This window comes from Pseudochaenichthys georgianus, chromosome 15 (genome assembly GCF_902827115.2).
Source record: "Pseudochaenichthys georgianus chromosome 15, fPseGeo1.2, whole genome shotgun sequence".
In the NCBI taxonomy this organism is placed as follows: Eukaryota; Metazoa; Chordata; class Actinopteri; order Perciformes; family Channichthyidae; genus Pseudochaenichthys; species Pseudochaenichthys georgianus.
The window spans coordinates 34,111,472-34,126,692 of NC_047517.1; the positions used below are offsets into that span (position 1 = coordinate 34,111,472).

The 15,221-nt window shown below is 40.7% G+C and overlaps 1 protein-coding gene across 1 annotated transcript in view; it reads left to right on the forward strand.

The window, feature by feature from the left end:
• Nucleotides 1–15,221, forward strand: part of slc8a1b (solute carrier family 8 member 1b) — a 152,882-nt gene that overhangs the window by 14,565 nt on the left and 123,096 nt on the right. The window lies entirely within an intron of this gene.

Genomic DNA, 15,221 nt, shown 5'->3' on the forward strand with positions numbered 1-15,221 from the left:
TTCGCTCCGTGTCAGTGGGATGTTGCGAATGTTATTGCTGATGATGTGAGAAAGTGGAGGTGTGATGTGGTGGTCACGATGAGCGGCGAGGCGGACTGCTCATTCAGGACCAAATCAATAACTCCCCACCCCTTTTTTACCATGTCTCTACTTTCTATCTTACTCATTCATTTGCTTCTGTTCATTCCTCTTGGCTTTGAATTATGTTGTGCTGCTGTTTTAGCCTTGCGTTTTTATTGATTTAAAAACTGTATTTATGTTCAGTTAGCACATTAATTAAGGTTAAGCCTGTGTGTTGCATAGCCAAGAAGATGGGAAACTGGCTTATTTATTGGACGGTTGACGGGTTGAATGTTAAGTAGACATAATGTCAAGACATGGACATTGAACAAGAAGTGTTGAAGTTTCATTAAGCAAGGCACTTAAGGGCAAACCTAGAGGAGCTGGTTGAAATACGTTAATAAAACAAGCAGCAGGGAATTGGGGCAACACGAAGAAGAAGCATCTATCTTATCAAGTTTATTTGGATACACAAAGGCTTTTTGAAAAAAATGCCAGCTGCCCTTTTCGGTGTCTTTTATGCTGTGCGAGAACATCCCAGAGCAACTACTCACGCAGTGGAGCCTGTTTTTGTGTTCTTGTTCTGTATAAAAAGGACTTGAAACGCCATTTAAGGAATCCCTGCTGTTAAATATCGCTTCCAAAAGTTCAGAGCTCTTCAGAGCCAGTCGCGCAGGCCTTATTATCTGATGATGACTCATGGTGAGGTCCGTGATTGCTATTTGACCACATTTCAGGAGGTTTTCACCACAGTGATGATGTTGCTCACAGCCAGAGACTCTGACATCTTGACCCGCTCACAGTGTGGGGAATTAACTCCAGCTTTCGGCCAAATGTTTGAACAATGCTAACCAAATCCCAAAGTCCTCTTTTGTTCTTTAAGTCTTTCATTGTTAAAACAACTGATGTGAATACATATCTGTGTGTGTTTCATCATCATTGGACTGTAGCTGGTGATACAATATGAAACTGACTCAAATGTTGACTCAGTGCTTGACTCAGATGTTATCAGTTCAGAAGCGATAGGTATTTAAAATAACAGCATCAGCATGACAGCACATTTTGTATTTAGAATGCATTGTTTTATTTTAAAGTGTCTTAACTTTCTTAATGTTTAGCTTCTCAACAGTAGACAACAATGTCATCATAGTATCATATTTCACACAGACTCTTTATAACCAGTTAAACTGCCAGTAACAAGGCATTTTCTCAGATTTTCTTTGATGAAGACGACCGTTTAAAATGGATTTGTGTCCTTGTGATAAATATCTGTTTTCTGTTAAAACACTCAATAAGGTGAGCTGCTGGTCTCTCCCACTTTTTCCCTCATTCAGCAAGGTGGGCATGTTCACGATGTCACAACAAATTACTGTTTGCAGTAAAAATCTTCTCAAGGTGGCCTTAAGGGCTTGTAGTGCTAGTGAGAATACAATAACGTTCACAATAAAGTTCACAGCTTCTAGCAGTTGACCTATATTGTTTATGCCACATCCAAGTTTATGGGAATAGTCTTTTTGAGAACGCCTCCGACCATTTGGAACAAATTATTTTCACAGAATGTAGGCTAAATTAATATATTTTGGAGGGACTTATTGTTCTTATTGGAATATATAATATGGTCGAGAACAGGTGCTGCCGCGGTGGAACTGTAACGCTGATGTTGATAGCTGATGTTGATATTGGATAAATGGACTATAGTAATAAAGTAAGCTTGCTTGTGTTCAGAGTTGCGAGGAGATGTAGAGGTCTGTCTGCTTTTAGCTGGCAGGCATTACTTCTAAGGCTGCGGCCACACGAGGACGAAAACGGCTAAACGCATAGGATTAACGTAAACGCAATCGCAAACAAGCTTCCGTCCACACGCAATAGTTATCCGGATAGTGTCTGTCCACACGAGACCGCTCCGTTTAGCTCCAACCGCTGGAGAAGCTGCAGTACATGCAGGAGCCTGTAGTGGCGCTGTAACTTCCTCCAAAAAAGCAGCGAAGAAGCATGGTTGTCATGGTTGCCCTTCTGTTTATTCTCCGCGGTGGGGGCCGAGGGAACCGGGCAGAGTTTTTCGCCAGTCAGCGTGTATTAAAGTTTAAATCTTCCGGACAAAATGATAAAAGTGCCGGTCAAAGGTCTTCTTTGTTATTTATTGAGCTTTAAAACAAATGAATAACGACTCTATATATTATAATAATAAAATACACGGAGCCTCTCTTTTTCCTCCCTCTCTTCGGACAGCGTCAGTGTCTGTCTCATGCAGCATCTGATCCAGTAATGAGTGACCCGGCCGACAGTACAAAATAAACATATTTATAACTAGTTTAGGGAGTTTGAGAGGTAATTAAAATAGCTAAGGGTGATGATCTGACTTGAAGTGTGTGTTTTGCTGCAGCGGGAGGAGCTGCAGGTGAGCAGAGCTGCGTGTCTCCGTCCTGTCAGATTAGACTTCACTCGCCTTTAGGTCCATATCGAGAGAAAGATAAATAATCTGAATTCAGGGTGCAGTTTACTTTGACGCGGGGGTGAGCAGCAGAGGTGGGGAGAGGCGGGGCTATTGCCTCATCATTATTGCTGTAGATGTTGCACAAACAACTGTAGCATGGTCAATAGCGTCCGGAGCACGATAGCAACTCTGCGATCCGCCATTGTTATTGTTGTTGGTGGCGAAACACTTCAGCAATGGCGCGGGGTAAGCGGAGGTGAGCAGAAGAGGTGGGGAGAGGCGGGGCTATTGCGCAATCACTATCAGTGATCTGAAAATGTTTGGATAGGGTGTACACACGGGGCCGTTTGACCCCCCAGAGAGTGGCGTATGCCTTTCTATCCACCTTCGGACCCGTTATCGTTTCCTCAGTCGTTTAGTGCCGTATTCGGTCGTCCTCGTGTGGCCGGATGACACTAAACAGTAACGCAAACGACCGAATTCGTCCTCGTGTGGCCGCAGCCTAAGTTACAGTAGTGCTCACAGTGCGTGTTTGGAGATGTTCATATTGCTTGTGAGGAGTGTTGTAATGACATAAAACAAAGTGTGCTATCATGATGAATGAATTGGAGAGATGCTGTCCTAGTAACAGTAGTCTAAAACGTTCTCTCTCCGTCTCCTTTTCTTCTGTTTTTGGTCAGATTTGAAGCAGATGTCTGCAAGGCTGGCTTTTTCAGCTTGTGGCAGACGGCATAGTTTCCATAGCGTATAGCTCTTACAGCCAGGACTAAGTGGGTTTTAATAACACTTGAAATCAAATGATGAACTGTCCTTCCGGGCTATCATGGTTACTGTGTGTGTATTATTGCATGTGTTTCCTAGGGGGAAAGACCCAAAGGTGGAGCAGAAGGACTGTCAACTATAGTTGTAGTGCCTGAAGTGGAACGCATTTTGAACATAGCTACTTGTACTAAGATGTCATCTTGCTGCTAGAAATATTCCTACAGAGTCCTTCAACAACCTAATCTCTAATGTTCCCTCAAAATCATATCTGCTGAATTTCCCATATCATCTTGATTAGCCTAGGTTCAAATGGTACGTTGCTGTTAAATAAAGTAGCCTCATACAAAATAATGGAGATTAGTTGATGGGGCATTACAGGTACAGGTAGGGAATAGGAAAGTGCTGGGCTGTGCTTTGTCTTCCGGGTGAAGTTTCACACCTTTTAATGTGATGCAAGTTAAAGTTAAATAGCTGCTGTAGACGTAGCACCATTTACTTGGTTATGCTGACAGAAACTGCAAGCTCTGTAAACTTGCTAAAACATTTAGGACACAGTAAACAATATTCCCTCAGTATACTGCCACTTGCTGTGGTAAGTATTTATAGCCTAAACAAATTCCCAAGATGGGCTTATTTTTGAAAATGTGCATTCCCATAGAAATAAGCAGTATATGCCATCAGTGCTGTGCGGCCCTGAGTGTGTCCCTACTGGGAATAGCAGAGGACGTTTTTGCTTCAAAAAGGAATTACAAAATAGCTGATCTAAATAGGATAGCCTCCGGCTGATTCTACCCTGATTCTGTTTCTCTGATGGAGAGAGAAGGAGGGGGGGAGTGAAGTAGGCAGGGGGCGGTTATATAGATCAATGAGTGTGAATGGGTGGAGGAGAGGGGAGGGAGAAAAGTTTTAAACCTCTTAAAGTTTGAGACTTTTCAACTCCTACTTTTTTCCATTTAAGTTCCTCCTTTATGGCCTTTGCATTTCTCCTTCTCTCTGTCCGTAACAGGATCTGTGCACTCTCTCTCCGGTATAGCTTGTAAAGAATGCAGGTGTGTTCTCTGAAAGATGTTTAGGTGTGTGTGTGTGTGTGTGTGTGTGTGTGTGTGTGTGTGTGTGTGTGTGTGTGTGTGTGTGTGTGTGTGTGTGTGTGTGTGTGTGTGTGTGTGTGTGTGTGTGTGTGTGTGTGTGTGTGTGTGTGTGTGTGTGTGAGGTGAGATAAATGGGGAGAGCACACTGACAACCCCTGTGTGTGTGTGTGTGTGTGTGTGTGTGTGTGTGTGTGTGTGTGTGTGTGTGTGTGTGTGTGTGTGTGTGTGTGTGTGTGTGTGTGTGTGTGTGTGTGTGTGTGTGTGTGTGTGTGTGTGTGTGTGTGTGTGTGTGTGTGTGTGTGTGTGTGTGTGTGTGTGTGTGTGTGTGTGTGTGTGTGAGAGAGGGAGAGTGAGGTGAGATAAATGGGGAGAGCACACTGACAACCCCCACTGCACTGTCAGTGTCAAATTATCTCTGTGTGTCTCTTGAAGGCAGTATGCCTCTTAAAGTTTGAGACTTTTCAACTCCTACTTTTTTCCATTTAAGTTCCTCCTTTATGGCCTTTGCATTTCTCCTTCTCTCTGTCCGTAACAGGATCTGTGCACTCTCTCTCCGGTATAGCTTGTAAAGAATGCAGGTGTGTTCTCTGAAAGATGTTTAGGTGTGTGTGTGTGTGTGTGTGTGTGTGGTGTGTGTGTGTGTGTGTGTGTGTGTGTGTGTGTGTGTGTGTGTGTGTGTGTGTGTGTGTGTGTGTGTGTGTGTGTGTGTGTGTGTGTGTGTGTGTGTGTGTGTGTGTGAGAGAGGGAGAGTGAGGTGAGATAAATGGGGAGAGCACACTGACAACCCCCACTGCACTGTCAGTGTCAAATTATCTCTGTGTGTCTCTTGAAGGCAGTATGTCACAGAAAGTAACAGCTCATTCCTGCACGTTTGGTGTGAGTGTGTGAGTGTGTGTGTGGGTTTGGTTGGCAGTTGTTCTCTGCTGTCCAACTTGTAGTATAATGCACTGATCAGATGCCAGGTTGTGTAGTACTACTGCTACGAGTACTGCAATTACTGTGATTGCAGTTAGCACTACACAGCTATTTGTATTAACACAAATAGCTGTTCTGTGACATTTGATACCATTATAGCTGCATCTACCTGTATTATTATAACTGTACTGCTACTACGATACTAAAATGAATACTAAAATGTGACAGAAATCTCAATCACAACAAGGTATGTGGTTTACAGTATCAGATATATATGAGACCTGATTTCATTTTGCTCGAAAACAAATGGACTAGTTTCACAAATACAAGTGGGGCTCGCCAGCATTCTTGAAATGAAATGATAGCTGTTCAAAACAAGGCTATAAAAAGCAGGCTAAGAGCAATGAGTGCGGGGAAAAGTATAGGCTGGCTTTGTCAGGGGTAGAATCAAGTATAATTTGAAAATACTTACAAGATCAATAGAAACAACTCAATCAAGGGAAATTGGATTGGAAATAGGTACAGTAGAGTTATTTAGCTGCACTTAGCTTTGTGTTCCTTTCAGATATAAATCAAGTTTTAAGGTTTCCTACATGACTTACATCTTTGTCCAGAGCACCTTCCAGCACATTCAGTAGCTCTATTTTTTATTATAGATGGTCCTTACGGAATTACCAGACCAATTAATACAAAATAGGTCAGCAATTCAACTTCTTTTTACATAGCTGTTTCATTTAAAACTGTATTTTTAGAGACCAGAACAGCCAGGTTTAATATTTCCTGTGTCATTGTGGTCTGTAAAATATACATTGAACACATCATAAGTATTTATCTTTGAGGCAGTTTCTGGGGCGACTCTTGTTCACACATACAGACACAGGAAGTTCAAAAGAGGTAAGAAAACAAAGCAAGCTGGGGGATGCACACACGTTCATGCACACATGCATACTCACGCAGGTACCTGCCAATGCACAACTCTGGTTGTGAACACACACAAACAAGAACAGAGGTGCACGTGCGTTCCTACAGCTACGTCTTGACTTGTTCTCAGTCCCTTTTTGACCCTGAGGTAGTAAATACATGGATCCCACACACAAAAATACACACACACACAGACATGGAGCCAATTATACAATTTCCATAAACAGGATGCCAGTGGGGAAACATGGTACAGTCGAGAATCAAATTAGGCTCCTTCCTACACAAAAACACACACATCCCCACACACGGCAGACTGGGACTTCGCACTCCAATAACCAGCGCAGATTGGCCCTTTAGATGTTCCCTTAGACCAGTGGTTATCAAACTTTTTCTGTCATTCCCCACTTTGAACAGGTGGGCCCTTTCAAGCCCCACCTGTTCCTTATCGCTCCAATAAAATGGTTGGCCAAGCTTAAAATTGCCAAATGTATCGTTCTATAACGGGGTCTCCAACCTTTTTTAGGATGAGGGCTACTTTAATAAAATAAAACAAGTCGTGAGCTACTTTTACTCCTCTTTTTTGTTTTTTTGCAGTGTATATATTTAGCACATTTTAACATTATTATATGCTGCCTTTAACCTTTGAGTGCTGTTTGGGTCTGTGGGACCCGTTTTCAGTTTTTACTAAAATAAAATGTATGCAATTTAATTATTTTAACCTGCTTTATTTGGTGGTGGTATTTTTTAAATGTTGAAGTTAAATGCATCAATGTGGTGCACTTTGAGCTAGGGCTGCTCAATTAATCGTATTTTAATCGCAATTACGATTTTGGCTTGCAACGATTATGAAAACAACATAATCGAAATAAAACGATTTTATTTTTTTTTAAATAGGTTTTTCAGTTGAATTATACTTAACGTTCAGGGTAATCAACTGTTAAAAACATACTTTTCAAATTATTTTCTTCAATAAATTGATGTTTTTCAAAGTAAATGGTTAATCGTTTTTAATAATCGTGATATCAATTATTGACCCAAATAATCGAGATTATGATTTTTGCCATAATCGAGCAGCCCTACTTTGAGCCCAACATGCATTTATGGATACAGCTCTCAACACTCAGATGAAAGGGAGCTGTATACTTTTCAATAATCCAAACATCTTTAGAATATGATCACAACAAATCATTTAAACTTGTTTATTCTTATCTTATGTTACCTAGTTAGCATTCTTTCTTTTTATTTATGCATATTTGACTAATCCCTCTCCTTTTAAACTTTTTACTGTCCTATAGTACACATTGGAATATTTTCTTACTTTATTTTTTACAACTTTATTAAATAGATAAAGGTGTGCTCTCTCTCTTGCTCTCTCGCTCTCTCTCTCTCGCTCCACATTGCTTTTCTTCCCGACTGCAACGCTGTTGTGTGTGTCTGTGAGAGCCTTTCACATGTGTGTATGAGATATTTTTACCAGTGGCGAGCCTGTCTCTGAGGGCCTAAGATATTCTACAAAATAATATTTAAAAACATTAAAACAAATTATATTTTTCTTTATATATTTCTTTTAAATATGTTTTTAGTAATATTTGTCAGTAGTTTTACCAAAAATAACTTGATTAAATTATATTTCAAATAAAATTTCCAAAGAAATAAATCCTTTGAATCTGCCTATTCAGTTTCTGTTTGAATGTGAAGGGTTACATGGAAGAAGCTCCTCTCTGCGAGTCTGTGAAGACAGGAGCTGATTGGACGTCCAGCTATGAATTCACACCGCTATAGTAACTGAACGAGAGAGTAATGTCAAATGACAGTACAATTGACCAATCATATCTTCCCTCTAAATGGGTGGGCTTTATTATCGCGGACTTTATGACAAGTTCCGCCCGCTGTGAAACGTTTCTTGTTTCCATAGCAACAACAACTGTCAACAGCGTAAACTCGCCTTCAAAATAAAAGCATGCCAAATTACACTTAAGACATACAACTGCAACGAAAGTAACAAACACAATGCAATATCCTTTTCAATTTCAAAGAACACAAATTGGGTTATCTATAGGTGTTGTTTTGTGTGGTAGAGGGTCGCTTTCATTGATGCGTTGTTCGTTCTTTTGATATTCCATCAGTGTGAAAAAAAAAGAAATTTTTTTTTTTTAAATTTTTTTTAATTTTATTAATTTATTTTTTCCCGCGACCCACCAATCTGCCCCACACTTTGAGAAACGCTGCCTTAGACGCTATAGGAATATGGGTTGTGTGTATGAGCTGTGCATGATAACATTCATACTTTTGCATTTATAGTGTTTGCTTCTCTCAAAAATGTTGTGCTGATAGAAGTGGGTTTTGATTTGCTGTAACTCTGAAATGGGATTTTATTCGTGTCCAGGAGGATGTGAAGTGGCTGTAAGCTTGACATGTATTTGGATAAATGTGCCCCCAGTCGTCCTCATAAAGATGTAGAGGGAGGTGGTTTCAGACGCTGTTTGACAAAAACAAGGGCTCATATCGGGATGAATAAATCACATTTGAAAACTCTTTAAAACATAAATTCTATCGGTCCCACACAATGTAAAAATCTACTCTTTTGTGAGTGGATTTAGTTCTTACATTCACATGCCTAAGTATGCATTTAGTCACAAACAAATACTTCAGCCAACACACTTGTGTACATACACTCAACTACTCCTTCACACTCTCATATTAGCGAGGCATTCGATGGTAATGAGCCGTGATGAGGTTTGTAGGTCACATGACGCGCATACATGCAAACTCCCTCCGTGACAACAGAACCAAAACACTGAATTTATTAGCCGAGGAAGAAGTGTTGTGGGAGAGCTGCATGTGTATGTTTTAATGTCATTATGGACACATGATGTGTTAGCCATGCTTGTGTAGTGTCTGCTTTGTTTGAATAAATCCCTCAGTGGCACTGAACAACGTCACAAACCGTAAACTGATATCTGCGTGAAGCACAATCGACAAACACACACGCAATTACACACACTCACACAGAGCTTGTTCCTTTTGAGGTGTGAAGGTTGTGTTCTCATGTTACAGAACACATGGGTTTAACAACACTCTCGACAGAAGACCCACACCTGTCCCTATGTGTGTGTGTGTGTGTGTGTGTGTGTGTGTGTGTGTGTGTGTGTGTGTGCGCGCGTGCGTGTGCGTGTGTGTGTGTGTGTGTGTGTGTGTGTGTGTGTGTGTGTGTGTGTGTGTGTGTGTGTGTGTGTGTGTAAATGTTTAAATGATACTCTATTTATTGGACTGCCAGAAAACAGATCGGCTGTCATTTTGAAGATTAAAGGGGCCCTATTATGATTTTTGGGGTTTTCCATTTCCTGTAGTGTGTTATATAGGATGTTGTGTTTGTAAATGTTCTTGCAAAGGCTAAAGTTAACGGAACTTCAAGGAGTTTCTCATTAGCCTAATTAATATAGCAACATGTCCTGTTAATTGCTTGAGAGATGCTTAGCTTTTCTTGCTTTAGTCAGGCTTGGATGAAATTAACTAATTAAAATGCATCAAATGGATCGTAAAAATAAGAGCCGTGGTTTTATGAAGAACCAGGAGCTGAAGAGAACGTGTGGTAAACATGGCAGCAGCATGTGAGAGAGGAAAGTAAGTATAGAGACTGACATCATGTCTTGGCATCTTCTCAATGCCCTTTCCACAAAAGTCAGCTTTTATCTCGGGCAAGCTGCCACATCTTTTCCTCATGAAGGAGAGTGCAATCAATGTTTCAAAATCTCTTGTCAGGATCATGAGCTAGTTGCTTGTGTATGTGTTCCTTTGCTGTTTCACTGTATACAAAGCGTACATCACTAAATTGGTTCCGTCATTTAATTAACCTTCATTTTAAATGGTCACTTTCATAAAAATGAGATAATGGAACAACATTGAATGGTTGGTCAATTCATAAGGGTGTGAACATTGGCATTCGCAGTTGATTTGACTAATAACAGAAATGAGGGTAAGAGAGAAAAGTAGAGAGAGGAGAGGGCAGGTCAGCAGCTTGACAAATGATCCCTAAACAGCTGTCTCCACACAACACCATTGCCTTGGCAACAGCTGGGATGGAGGGGGGGGGGTGACTTGGAAAGAGACGGGATGCTCAGCAAGAGAGTCATCAAAGACATGAGAAGGAGACAGAGGGTGGTCTGGTGTACAGGGACAGACATGAGGAGAGTCATATTTAGAGAGCAGATGGGAAACTGTATTTTCTCGTCATTTGATGTTATTGCTGCCAGATGTGTCCTTTCATTATGTTAAATGTTCAGATGTATTGATTCAGATCCATCAGTACACACAAGAGGGCATGAGTCATTTCGAGATAATGAAATGAGGATGCTTATTACTGCGACACAACAACTACTTCATGCAGTGTCAAAGTGATGCCACATTGCTTTTTGTTTATGTCACATCAAGCAGACTTTACGCAATATGTGTGACCAGAAGATCTTGATTCTTGTTATGAGTAAAATTCAGAGGTAAAGACGTCACTGCACCGCACACGCACTTCGATTGTAACTTCTGGGATCAGACGTCACACTAACGTCCGCTTAATGTTTTATCATCCATCCTTCAACACTGATTTTAATGACAGTGTTCAAGTTCACAACCCCTGCAGCTGCTTGAAGAACAGGTCATCCCATCGTGAAGCCACGCCCATTTCTGAAAGCTCGCTTTACATTTCCCCTGCACCACTTGGTGAATTCACCCCTGAAGCGAGTATGGGCGGTAGAACAGGCTAAGACGTGATTTCTGACACCTGACTTTGTAGCTTGGAGATGTGGATCTTGCTCACTAGGGCTAACAGAGAGGAAGGTGGGACTGCCGAAAAAACAAAGCAGTGGGTGTAGATCTCTGTCAGGTTTTCAAAGGGAGGACCAAAGGTTGTTATTTACAGGCAAAGCTTTTATTGGGAAGAGCCAGAGGATAAGGCTTATCTCACATCAGAAGATGTTAGTCTTAAAGGATTATTTCCTAAAACAATATTGCTGTGCAGAGAAAACTTCCAGCATCGACTCTTGCTTCACGTTACAAGATCAGAATCAGTGATTGGTGTAATGTCTAATAAAGTGTGTTCTTATTTATTCATTTTGGGCTTTAACCACAAAGTTAACCACACATTAAAGTGTAGGCCTCTTTTATTGCCAAGTACTAGGTCTTATTGGTATGATAAAAAGGAACATTTTGTGTACTCTGTATCCACACAATTAACCATTAAACTCCTCGTTCACTCTCCCTCTCTTTAATAAGAGCGCCTGTGTATTCCCCGGCCTGTCTGCCTGTCTGCCCTAAGTAGTTTTAATGGATGACTATGAGAAGGCTAATACTATTATGCTGATGTTAATTTTTTGGCGAGCGGGGCCTGTGTTATTGAAACTGAATCTCACCGGGTTATTTATCCCCAGCGTCAGTTGCACCGCAGAGGCAGGAAGGTTGCCAGATATGTTTCTGGGTTTGTGTTTTCCTTTCTGAAATTGGCAGGTCACTTGAAACAGATGTATCATGATTGTTTATGCCTTGAGCTATTTCAATTGAATGTGTTAAATGCGTTGTGTTAGAGTCCTGCTACCTGAAACCTGAGACTTTGTCATGTCCCTTAAGAGCTTTAAGGTTTCATCCCGGGATGTTTTCTTTCGGCTGCGGCTCAGGTCGTGTTCTGGTTTGGGTATTTTTGGGTCATGATGTCCTTATGTGCCTTGTGTTTCAAGTAACAAGCACATTGGTGAGGGGGGAAACTGAGAGATGGTCAACTAAACTGCAGGTCAGAACGAATGGATTTAAGAAAACTTGCTAAAGGGGGACTTTACACTATCGCCAGTCATTTAGGGAGTACTTCCTCATTGGGTGTCCTGTATAACCATTTATCACCACCTCTCTCACCTGTTCATAGTTTTGTTCTGGAATATGATATTTGATTGGTCCTTTCCAGATGCAAACAAGTAAAGCAGCCAAATTGGGGGTACAATAAAGTTTTTCTTTTTGATTTGTTGCTTCATTTACACGGGTAAAGTTTTTAATATCATTTAGATGTTATTGTGTCATGAGAAAAAAACTTCTGTGTGCCCAAAGCAAACATAGACCTTTCTTTTATTACATTGGATCAGGTCAGATATTAGTTTACAGTATGATGAAGTGGTCAGGTCAGTGTCCCTAAATATGTTGATAAAGGCAGGGGTCAGGTCTCAGTTTTGAGCCTTTGCAGACTACTAGGGTGTTTGTGTATGGCTCAGAAGAACCTTATTTGAGTCAGGTAGACTACATTTTGAATAACAAACGGAAATGTGTGTTTGTGAGTTCTTGCATGTTTTCAATTGGCCCATTCACACCTGCTCAGCTTTTCTGGTTCTTTTCTGGCACGCCGTTCTATTAGGCAAGGCACGTTTATTTATATATCACATTTCGACACAAGGCAATTCAAAGTGCTTTACAAAAAAAAAGCACTTATTAGTGCCGTGTTGCTGCGGGTAACCACGATGACTGGTGCAGTATGCGGTCAAACATTGCCAGTTGTAGTAAAAGCTCAGACCATTTCATGCTCAGACCATTTCATGCTCTGCTGGGCCTCTCTTTCTATCTCTCCGCTAATTGTATTGCACTGACAGAGAGTGAAGAGAAGAGAGAGACGGAGAGGAAGAGAGAGACGGAGAAATCAATGGAGGTAAAGAAAAAAGTGTACCGATACAGTAAAGACCGGACAGAGAAATGAATGGACAAGGGGATAGTTAAAGGAGAGCAGAGAGACTAACAAGTGAAAGAGAGAGATTCTGAGAAATCCATATGAGAGAAACACAAACAAATAAACTATCCTCACTTCTTCTCCTCCCATACCTCTACAATCTCTCCGCTTCCCATCAACTCTGAAATGTATAACATTGATTTCCTGTACTGTAATGTAATATATAATTGTCAAATTGTCAAATGAATTATGATACATCAATATAGTCACTGTAAACATGATACAAACTATCATAAGCCTCAGCTATACTTCAGTTTTAAGTACATTTTAAGTCTAGCTTATGAGTATGCTAACAATAGGCTAAATAAACCTCCTAGCATGTTAGCTTTCTGAGGTTAGCATTTCGCTAAAAGCACAGCTGTTTCTAAGAAGTAAAGTCTAACAATGCTGCTAGCATGGCTGAAGATCAAGCTAGTGTCGCTCGGTTAACATTTTAATTTGCAAATTGGAAACTGTACAGACCTTTGGTGAAAATAACTCAAAGGGAAAATTAGTTAATGTCAAATTATCCAAACCATTTCCTAGGTTCATCACTAACACGTACCTAGATTGTGTTTTTTACTTTTTTTCTTTTCCCTGTCTTTGTTTTGCATGAGAAAGAGAGTGACTTCGTAACTTGGCTTTGTTTTTTTAATAAGCTACTCTTCCTCTTTTCTCATTCTTTCCCTCTTCCCCTCACTCCATCTCATTCTTTCAGCATGATAAACAGAGATGTCAGCGTTCAGCGAGCAGCACCAGTAAATCTGCTGCAACATAATCACACATGATAGCTGATGGATTTAATCTCTTAGCTGGAATTCTGGTGTTTTATCTTGTTTCTTTCATTAAGCATTCCCAAAAAATCTTGTATCTAGAAGTACTCATTCACCTCTCCCTTCATGCACCTTGTGTGAAACATGTTAGGCGTGGAGGCGTGTGGCGCAGTGGGCTAGTGCGTTGGTGTTCGAATCAGGGGTGGTTCAAACCCCACTGCAGTCAGCATGCCGTTGTGTCCCTGGGCAAGACACTTCACCCCAAATTGCTCCTGTGGGGATTGCCCACAGTATCGAGTGCGTCTAACAAGTATCATGTAATGTTAACATAGCCAGTATAGTTTTGGTCAGTTTGCAACAAGGGAACCCTTTCCAAAAAAGGATGAGACTATGTTTGGACTAATTCGTTCGACAGATGTTGTGATGATGTAAGAAGACCAGTGTTTGGCTGTAGAGTTAAAACTCAACTGCAAGGGACTAATGTAGTGATTTGTCTTGGGAATTATTAGCTTTCCATGAGCACTTATGGATGCTATGTATGTAGACATATGTAATGTGTAATTGAAAGGGAATGGCATTGCATTACTGAATAACACACAATAAGAACAAATAACTTGGCCACAACAACAGTGGACATATGGGAATAAACAAACTATGGCCTGCTAATATTACCCAAAATCAAGAACACATTTCAGGCTTTTTCCATTTGTTTAGTGTCAATCATTGTTGATATCGTATTTAAACATGTTGAAGCGAGCACTCGTACAATACAGCAAGTCAATTCCTGTTACTCCCCTGTGGTCATTGAGTATTTTTGTTTGCCTGGTTCAATAGTTTGCTAAAGTGTTTTTGCCATTGTAGAAGACACATTTTCAATTCTCTAACCTGGCGTTTAAAGGAATACCAATCAGTGCACGATTGGAGAATAAACCCCTAAAGGCCTGTCATCCTGGAGATGTTGGTTCAATTTCTGGGTTGAGTAAGAAACAAACCCAGGTTGGAGAGTGAACGATAACATTAGTAGAGGAGTGGCTTTGAATTTGGAAGATGTTCCTGTCAGACCCTCAAATGATCTGGAACAATCTGGGCGGGTATGTTGTCAACAAGGATTGGTGGGATGCTCTTTCAGTCATTGATCTCCCATGTGTCCAGTAGCTCCGTGGGTGATTTTGCAAGAATGTAAATGAGGTAGTTGCTAGGAAAAGCAACTACGCCCTGCTTGTCCTCGGATACATAGTATTAAGGAAATATGTTAAGAGAACCCTTTTAGCACAATAAGTACATTGTTTCCTTTCCCAAGCATGCAGGTTCAATATTGTACATTTTACATTTGCTTTCACTGTTTTCAATTAACCAAAATCTCTTTGTATCTGATTTCACTCGGGCTGCTAAGGGAATATTCTGTTAATGAGAACAGCAGAGAAATACACAACATTGCTAATGAGCTACAGGCTTGTGGAAAGAGAGCCAACAAATAAAAACATGTGCCTATTTGAAGCCTAGAGACATCATATATGAACCCATTATTAATAAAACTA